At 43.3% G+C, this 10,285-nt stretch overlaps 1 pseudogene; it reads left to right on the top strand.

Moving 5' to 3' along the window:
• The first annotated feature begins 314 nt into the window (after window positions 1-314).
• LOC138956467 (voltage-gated delayed rectifier potassium channel KCNH8 pseudogene) lies at window positions 315-9,059 on the top strand (annotated as a pseudogene).
• The last annotated feature ends 1,226 nt before the right edge of the window (window positions 9,060-10,285 follow it).

Here is a 10,285-nt window from a genome sequence, read left to right as displayed (position 1 = left end):
TGACACACACACACAGAGAAGTGTATTTTACGGCGTCTTACCATATTTTGGTTGAGACTTTAATCTGACCGTGTCGGTATCTTTGCCGGGAGTCAGTTCAAATGTTAGAAAATATCTTGTCACACACACGGAGAAGTGTATTTTACGGCGTCTTACCATATTTTGGTTGAGATTTTAATCTGACCGTGTCGGTATCTTTGCAGGGAGTCTATGCTAGAAAATATCTTGACACATACACACGGAGAAGTGTATTTTACGGCGTCTTACCATATTCTGGTTGAGACTTTTATCTGACCGTGTCGGCATCTTTGCAGGGAGTCCGTTCTGGTGTCTGATGGACATCGTGCCCATCAAGAACGAGAAGCGGCAGGTGGTGCTGTTCCTGGTGTCCCACAAGGACATCACGAGAGAGAAGAACGCCAATACGCCTGACAACGGTTCCACAGACATCAACGGTAGGGCTTTGTTGCTGAGCTAGTTAGTGAAAACATTAATAAACACACTCACACGCTTACGCACGTACTCATGCCTTCACACACACACACATACACACACACACACACACACACACACACACACACACACAAACACACACACACACACCCAACCATCCCCCCCACACACACACCCGACCACCCCCCCCCCCCACACACACACACATGCACACCGAACCATCCACACACACACACACACACACACACACACACACACACACACAAACACACACACACACACACCCAACCATCCCCCACACACACACACCCGACCACACCCCCCCCACACACACACATGTACACCGAACCATCCACACACACACACACACACACACACACACACACACACACACACACACACACACACACACACACACACACATCTAGAGGATGGGGTGTTACATGCGGAACTGCCTTTTTCAGAATAGTTAGGTCAGTTAATATGAACGATATATATTGTTGGGGGGAGGGGGGGGGGGGGGCAAAATGCCATGCCAGACGTGATAGATAACAGTGAATTACGTCTGATTCCCTAGGGTGATAAACTTTCCCGCAAAAGGAGCAAGAATTTAACTTAACTGTCTTAGCTCTACAAAATAAGCATGAAGACATACCGTATATGCTTTTCAATATTTGTGAGCGAGAGAGACATAAAGAGAGAGATAGATAGACAGACAAACAGACAGACAGACAGACAGACAGACAGACAGACAGGCAGGCAGGCGATCAGACAGACAGACAGACAGACAGAGAAAGAGACAGAGACTGCCAGAGAGCGAGAGAAACAGAGACAGAGAGCGAGAGAAACAGAGACAGAGAGACAGAGAGAGACAGAGAGCGATGCCTAAGAAACTCAGAAATTACACTTAGAAGCTGAAGCAAAAGACACTGAACAAACCCAACCTTACTCACTCACTCACTCACTTCACTTTTTCTCACAGACAACACAGGCAGCATGGACAAGGATGACTCGGACTCGAGTAAGTCGGACGACGACGACGACGAGATGCCCGAAAACTACAACTACTCGCGACGGCGGAGTCGTGCTGTCCTCTATCACATCTCGGGCCAGCTCAACAAGCAGAACAAGGCCAAGACCAAACTGCAGCAACTCAACAGGGTAGGTGTAACCCGAGGTGTAACAGTGATATGAGTAACACCTAGCTGTACAAGCAGAACAAGATCCAGAGCCCGAAATCGTCGTTGTCCGGGAATAATTGTAACTCATGCTCCATGAAAAATATTATCTAAAATACGATGGAAAATACATGATTTAACATTCTTTTATCTTTTCGGCCTTCTGCTGAAAAGCTGTCTAAAATGAGTTACGTCAAATTTTCATGACGACGTCGAAATGTAACATTTATAGATGTAACCTGACATGTAGGTGTGTGTGTTTGTAACCGCGAACTAAACAAGCCGAACAAGACCAATAGCAAACGTACAGGGTATATGTACCGCGATATGTAGCGGATGTAGTTGTAACGCAATATTTAACCATGGTAGATGTAACCGCATGTGCTACGAGCAAAACAAGGCCAAGATCAAGCTGCAGCAACTGAACGGATTATTGGTGACTACACATGTAACAGTTGCAGGTATAACCCGTAATGTAGCAATTGCAGGTGCAACCCGACTTATTACACTTGTAGGTGTTACCTAAAGAGTAACAGTGGTAGGTGTAACCCACAGCTCCACGTGCAGAACAAGGCCAAGAAAAAACTGCAGCAGCTCTGCAGGGTAGGTGTAACCCGAGATGTAACTGCTGTGGGTGTAACCCGATATGTTACAGCTGTAGATGTAACTCGAGATGTTACAGCTGTAGCTGTAACCCTCAGCTCCACAAGCAGAACAAGACCAAGAGCAAACTGCAGCAACTCAACAGGGTAGGTGTAACTTGTGGATTGTGGACCCTCATATGCAACAGGTAGCGAGAGGGATGCAGACAGATTCACTATACGCTGACCGATATGCGCCTTCTATTGTGCGCAACAATGTTCAACGTAGGGATACACTCTTTGGTTCAACGCACAAACAAACTCGCATACCGTTCAAAGAAACAATGACGCAGACTTAAATACACACGTAGCCGCTTTCATGAACATCACCACGTGCGGACAGAGAGACAGCGAAAGACAGACAGACATACGGACAGACAGGCAGAGACAGAGAGACATACAGACCGACATACAGACAGATTAAGACAGAGATAGAGACAGACAGGCAAAGGCAGACTCAGAGACAGAACGAGAGAGTGAGAGAGACAGAAAGCGCAGCTAGGGCACAAATCCCAGTCAGGAAAAAAGCAACAAAGAAAAGAAAAGATAAAAACAACTTTCGCTAGCAACCTGATCAGGCAATCGAGATAAAAAGACTGAGCCCCGGCATGCATCAACTTCCATCCATCATTTTTGACACAAATTCCATCCGAGTAGCGATAGGCTCCTAGCAAGGTGCTGAGAATAATTGGTCACCTTTCTTTTCTGAGACTCTCGGTTAAGCCGCCATTTTGAACCGGATGTGAACGGTCAGGTCCGCCATTTTGGCGTCTGAGAATTACCATGATTTGGTTTTTCTTTCCTGAAACCCTGACTAAAACCAGCGACTAATCTGGATGAGAGTGTTTAACTGAAAATGACTGTGGTTGTTGTTTGGCAACCAAATACCATGCTGTTACCCCCATGATGAACTGAGCCTAAAAAAGCCTCGTGTACTTGGCAAATGAGAGACTTTTTCGGTAATGCCCACACAGACCGATTGCATTTCTGTGTGTGTGTGTGTGTGTGTGTGTGTGTGTGTGTGTGTGTGTGTGTGTGTGTGTGTTTGTGTGTGTGTGTATGTGTGTATGTGTGTGTGTGTGTGTGTGCTTCTGTGTGTGTGTGTGTGTGTGCGTGTGTGTATGTGTGTGTGTGTGTGTGTGTGTGTGACGGTGTGCTTGTCTGTGTGTGTGTGTGTGTGTGTGTGTGTGTGTGTGTGTGTGTGTGCGTGTGTGCGTGCGTCTGTCTGTCTGTCTGTCTGTCTGTCTGTCTGTCTGTCTGTCTGCCTGTCTGTCTGTTTCTGTTTGTTGTTACATTTAGTCAAGTTTTGACTAAATGTTTTAACATAGAGGGGGAATCGAGACAAGGTTCGTGGTATATGTGTATGTGTATGTGTGTGTGTGTGTGTGTGTGTGTGTGTGTGTGTGTGTGTGTGTGTGTGTGTGTGTCTGTGTGTGTGTGTGTGTCTGTCTGTCTGTGTGTGTGTGTAGAGCAATTCAGACTAAACTACTGGACCGATCTTTATGAAATTTGACATGAGAGTTTCTGGGAATGATATCCCCGGACATTTTTTTTATTTTTTCGATAAATGTCTTTGATGACGTCATATCCGGCTTTTTGTAAAAGTTGAGGCGGCACTGTCACACCCTCATTTTTCAATCAAATTGATTGAAATTTTGGCAAAGCAATCTTCGTCGAAGGCCGGACTTTGGTATTGCATTTCAGCTTGGTGGCTTAAAAAATAATTGATGAATTTGGTCATTAAAAATCGGAAACTTGTAATTAAAAAAGAAATTTGTAAACGATCCAAAAACAATTTCATCTTATTCTTCGTCATTTTCTGATTCCAAAAACATATACATATGTTATATTTGGATTACAAACAAGCTCTGAAAATTAAAAATATGAAAATTATGATTAAAATTAATTGTCCAAAATCGATTTAGAAACAATTTTATCTTATTCCTTGTCGGTCCCTGATTCCAAACACATATACATATGATATGTTTTGATTAAAAACAAACTCAGTACGCTAAAAAGAATAGAGATACAGAAAAGCGTGTTATCCTACTCAGCGCGACCATTACCGCACTATTCTGGCTTGTCGATTTCACTGCCTTTGCCACAAGCGGTGGACTGACGAAACTACGAGTATGCGGTCTTGGTAAAAAAATGCAGTGCGTTCAGTTTCATTCTGTGAGTTCGACAGCTTGACTAAATGTTGTTATTTCGCCTTACGCGACTTGTAATTGTTGATTGCTTTGGTTTCCTTTTCTTATCGTTGATCTATCTTTCACCTGTTCCATTCTATTGGTATTGTTTTTCTTTTTTTCCTTTCTTTTCCTTTGTTTCTTCCAAGAAATAAATTCGCTCACCCTCTGCCTTTGTTGTTACCGTGTTCATCTTTCTTTTCAGTACAGTTTGTTCCCTGGAGGCAATTGTCTCTCATAGTTCTATATGTTCTGCGACAAGTCTGGTGGCAGTGTCCGAAAGGTCATTTCCCTCATAAAGGTAAAAGCAGGTACACGAGGGACCATTAATACATTATAAACCACTGCATATTTAGACGACATTCACAGGATTTCATCTGTGTAATCTTTTCCCATCGTTTTCCCTGGAGCTTGAAATCATGAATCCTTTATTTGCCCCCAAACAGACATTTGATAACATGTGAGACTTGTGTCTGTTGGCACGACGTATTGTTGTAGTATGATTACATCTGTTTCATTTCTTTCTGGCGTTTTTGTTGGCTTGTTTGTTTGTTTGTATGTCCGCACGAGTATATTTGAGGTACTGGGTACGTTACCCTCTTTACTGCTTACTCGGCATTTGTTATGGTCCCAATTGCACTTTCTAATGAAGAGATGAATACCGGAAATAACTCTGTTGGGATTGTATTGGCTGTGAAAGAGTGAATACTCTTGCTTTTAATTAGGCAAGCTTTTAACACGTGCTCCTTGTTCACGTGTTTCAGACACATCCATTGCTGGTGACTGGCATATAATGTCACGTTGGAAAGTTTGACTCACAGAAAGCAAGAGTATTTATTTTTTTACAACCCATAAAACCCCGACAGAGTTACTTCCGAACATCGTTTATCCACGTTCAAAGGTAATTCAGCCGCGGAGCGAGAATTTAGCGGCTTAATACATTTAAAACAAACCACGAACTCATCATTCTGTTTATGGATTCTTTTGTAAGGTTCTGTCAACACATTACGTATTTGATCCACACAAAAACATCCCCGTCACTCATCCTACAAACATATATATGACTGTCACTTCCAACGCATTCATTTCGTTGCCCTGACGACCACTCTGTCGCGAAGAGCTTCAATTCTCATCAGCGGGTACAGATCTGTCTTCGTTAGCTAGACTGTTAGTGGGTGCTTCAGTCGGTAAGTCCATCAGTCCATCCATCATAGGGAACTAATCACACAATTTACCGACTTTTAGCGTGACCTCCAGACTCTAACATTTGGAAGAGTATTCAACCACTGTGCGTGGAGCTAGGTATTTATAGTACTACAGATGTGCATGTTGGAGTTGCAAGCTACACTATGAGAAAGAAAACAAGTTGAGAGTAAGGTTTGTTTAGAAGCAAGCGAGCTAGCGAACAGGTAAGTAAACAATCAAACAAACAAACAAACAAACAAAGATAGGTAAGAATAAAAAATAACACCCAAACACCAAAATGAAATAAATATTTCGGAGTAAAAACTCCTTCTTCAGTAATGGAATCAAAACAAACGATGACGTAAAAACAGAAAGGAAATTACGTAAGAATACAAATGACGTCATTCTAAAAATAGATAAAACACGTGCAAATTTGCTATTGTTCTCTCTCTCTCTCTCTCTCTCTCTCTCTCTCTCTCTCTCTCTCTCTCTCTCTCTCTCTCTCTCTCTCTCTCTCTCTCTCTCTCTCTCTCTAAAGTAAGCAGTAAAGGTAAAACTTCATATGTTTGCAAGCACATACACTTGAGCACACTCACTCCCACACGCACACACACACATACTTCCAGGTGTTGAATGCGATCCAGGGAGCTAACATGTTACAAGGCTGATAAATTTATAGCCATAGGACACTGTTTATCTTGTTGATAGCGTCAAAAGACGTTGTGTACTCTGCTGCGAACAACAAAGGGATAATTATAGAAAAATATCCAAACATTATATCCGCGAACAACCTCGCAATAACAAATACAGAGGGCAGCAACAGTCAATTAGTCAAACACATTAAGTCCGTCAGGGAAATTGGTCTGCAGCTGATGTCTCCAGAACCTTTCTCTTCTTTTTCTCAAAGCAATGTCTTCTGCATAGATTTTTTCTATGGCTGTGCATTGCATGTCTGCTAGTGTATGTCCAGGGAGATTAAAATGTTTAGCGACCATTGTATCTTCTCGTGTATATTTTGATGTACTGTCCGTGTGTCCTGCATGATCTTTGTAGTGTTTGATGTTGTGCCTGTGGCCATAGAAACGTTTTTTAAGTGTCTGTCCAGTTTCGCCGACATACTGACATTTTTTGCATTTGCCACAGTCAATTAGGTAAACCAAGTTGGTTGTGTCACAGGACATGAAAGTTCTGATATTGTGTGTACCTCTATTAACAACACTGTGGAATGTCCTCGTCTCCTGCAAGTGCCCCCCGCACAACACACACCTCCTCCCACTGCACCTATAGCACCCATTTTGCTGGTGAAAGGGCTTCTGGTGAACACCATTGTTGCTACTAGTGCATTGTGAAGAGGCGCGCCCCACGCAAGGAGCACCCACAAAAGACGAAGACACACCACACTGCTGCGGTTGATCTTCATGTCTCTGCTGCTGCTGTTGGTCATCAGGTTCTTGTTGCTGCTGCTGTTGGTCATCAGGTTTTTGTTGCTGCTGCTGTTGCTCATCAGCGTCTTGTTGCTGCTGCTGTTGGTCATCAGGTTCTTGCTGCTGCTGCTGTTGTTCATCAGGTTCTTGTTGATGTTGGTAATTAGGTTCTTGTTGCTGCTGCTGCTGTGGATCCTCATGTTGCTTCTGCTGTGGATCGTCATGTTGCTGCTGCTGCTGTTGTAGGTCACCAGGTTGTTGTTGCTGGTGCTGGTGATCATCGGGTTGTTGCTGGTTCTGCTGTTTTGATGGCATGTTGCTGGGCATTAGAATACGCCTGAGATTTCTACAGTTACGTTCACCTACTATTGGCGGCTGGGGGACTGCTTTTTGCATTCTGCTGCTTGAGTGTAGGATGGGCAAATAGTCTTTGAGCCACTGGGACAGATTGTTTGGAAACATACATACAAACAAACAAACAAACAAACACACACACACACACACACACACACACACACACACACACACACACACACACACACACACACACACACACTCACACACACACAAACAAACAAACAAACAAACAAAACACACACAAAAAAGAAACAAGTCGCGTAAGGCGAAAATACAACATTTAGTCAAGCTGTCGAACTCACAGAATGAAACTGAACGCAATGCAATTTTTCAGCAAGACCGTATACTCGTAGCATCGTGAGTCCATCGCTCGTGACAAAGGCAGTGAAATTGACAAGAAGAGCGGGGTAGTAGTTGCGCTGAGAAGGATAGCACGCTTTTCTGTACCTCTCTTCGTTTTAACCTTCTGAGCGTGTTTTTAATCCAAACATATCATATCTATATGTTTTTGGAATCAGGAACCGACAAGGAATAAGATGAAAGTGTTTTTAAATTGATTTCGAAAAATTCATTTTGATTATAATTTTTATATTTTTAATTTTCAGAGCTTGTTTTTAATCCGAATATAACATATTTATATGTTTTTGGAATCAGAAAATGATGAAGAATAAGATGAACGTAAATTTGGATCGTTTTATAAAAAAAAATATTTTTTTTAAATGTTCAGATTTTTAATGATCAAAGTCATTAATTAAGCTGAAATGCAATACCAAAGCCCGGCCTTCGTCGAAGATTGCTTGGCCAAAATTTCAATCAATTTGATTGAAAAATGAGGGTGTGACAGTGCCGCCTCAACTTTTACAAAAAGCCGGATATGGCGACATCAAAGATATTTATCGAAAAAAAGAAAAAAACGTCAGGGGATATCATTCCCAGGAACTCTCATGTCAAATATCATAAAGATCGGTCCAGTAGTTTGGTCTGAATTGCTCTACACACACACACGCACAGACAGACAGACACACACACACACACACACACACACACACACACACACACACACACACACACACACACACACACGCGCGCACACACACACACACATACACCACGACCCTCGTCTCGATTCCCCCTCTATGTTAAAACATTTAGTCAAAACTTGACTAAATGTAAAAAGAAAAGAAAACAAAACAAAACCAAGAAACAAGCAAAGAAACAAACAGGCACAAAACAGACCAAAAAACACCCCAAAAACAAAAACAAACAAACATATGAAGGAAATTTCCGTGAGGGTGACGTCATTGAAATGCACGATTTCAGTATATTCTCGAGATTCCTCATTGTCGATGACTATGCTACATTCTTGGGAAAGACAAAATGTTTAATCAGCACCAATATCTTTTTTCCTGCAGCTTGGCTCTCAGATGCCCGAGTACAAAGTGCAGGAGGTGAAGAAGTCCAAGTTCGTCATCGTCCACTACGGGATCTTCAAGATCGGCTGGGACTGGCTGATCCTGTTGTGTACCTTCTACATCGCCATCATGGTGCCTTTCAACGCCGCCTTCCGCAAGCAGGGCCGCTACAAGGACTTCATCCACATCGATGCTGCTGTCGAGGTTCTCTTCGCTATAGGTAGGGTCAAGGGATGAGGTTTGTGGAGGAGGTGGTTGCTGTGGTGGTGGTGGTGGTGGTGGTGGTGATGATGATGAGATGATGATGGAGATGCTGATGGCGGGGGTGATGGTGGTGGGGTGGTGGTGGTGATACTGCTGCTGCTGCTGCTGCTGCTGCTTCTGACGACGACGACAACGACGATGACGATGACAATGCTGCTGCTGCTGCTGCTGCTGCTGCTGCTGCTGCTGCTGCTGCTGCTGCTGCTGCTGATTCTTCTTCTTGATCTTCTTCTTCTTCGTTCATAGGCTAAAACTCCCACGTTCACTCATGTTTTTGCACGAGTGGGTTTTTACGTGTATGATCGTTTTTACCCCGCCATTCAGGCAGCCATACGCCTCTTTTGGGGGAAGCATGCTGGGTATTTTCGTGTTTTTATAACCCACCGAGCTCTGACATGAATTATTGGATCTTTTCCGTGCGCACCTGGTCTTGTGCTTGCGTGAACACACGAAGGGAGATAAGGCACTAGCAGGTCTGCATATAAGTTGACCAGGGAGATCGGACAAATCTCCACTGTCACTATTAACCAACCAGGCGGCCGAGGCCGGGATTTGAACTCACGACCTTCCGCATAGGAGGCCGATGTCTTATCCACTAGGCCACTGCGCCCGTCCGATGATGATGATGATGATGATGATGATGATGATGATGATGATGATGATGATGATGATGATGATGATGATGATGATGATGATGATGATGATGATGATGATGATGATGATGATTGATTGATGATTGATGATTGATGATTGATGATGATGATGATGATGATGATGACGACGACGACGATAATGATGATAATGACGATGACGATGACTAACTTACCGATTGATAAATAGTTATATGCAACTCTGCAATACTGCATCAGATAGTGACACAACATGGTGTGATCTAGAGCGAAAGAAAAAGATGCGGTCGGGCAAGGGAAGCGCGGAAAAGAAGACACATCCACTTAATATCAGCAAGCGAAACGACATCATTCAAAATGTCATCAGGCTGAGGAAAGAGACGTTGCCGCGCGATAAGACAGATCTCACCCTTAAAGTAACTGCTAGACCAGGGCAAGATCCTTAAGCTGATACGCGCAGCACATAAAAACGCATGTCAATAGAAAAGATCAATTTTGCCGCTGCAGACGATCAGCAACATGTCGCTGTAACAAGGGAGGCTGCAGTTGCGCA

This window comes from Littorina saxatilis, unplaced genomic scaffold (genome assembly GCF_037325665.1).
Source record: "Littorina saxatilis isolate snail1 unplaced genomic scaffold, US_GU_Lsax_2.0 scaffold_1871, whole genome shotgun sequence".
Taxonomy (NCBI): Eukaryota; Metazoa; Mollusca; class Gastropoda; order Littorinimorpha; family Littorinidae; genus Littorina; species Littorina saxatilis.
This window is presented reverse-complemented; position numbering and strand designations above follow the sequence as displayed.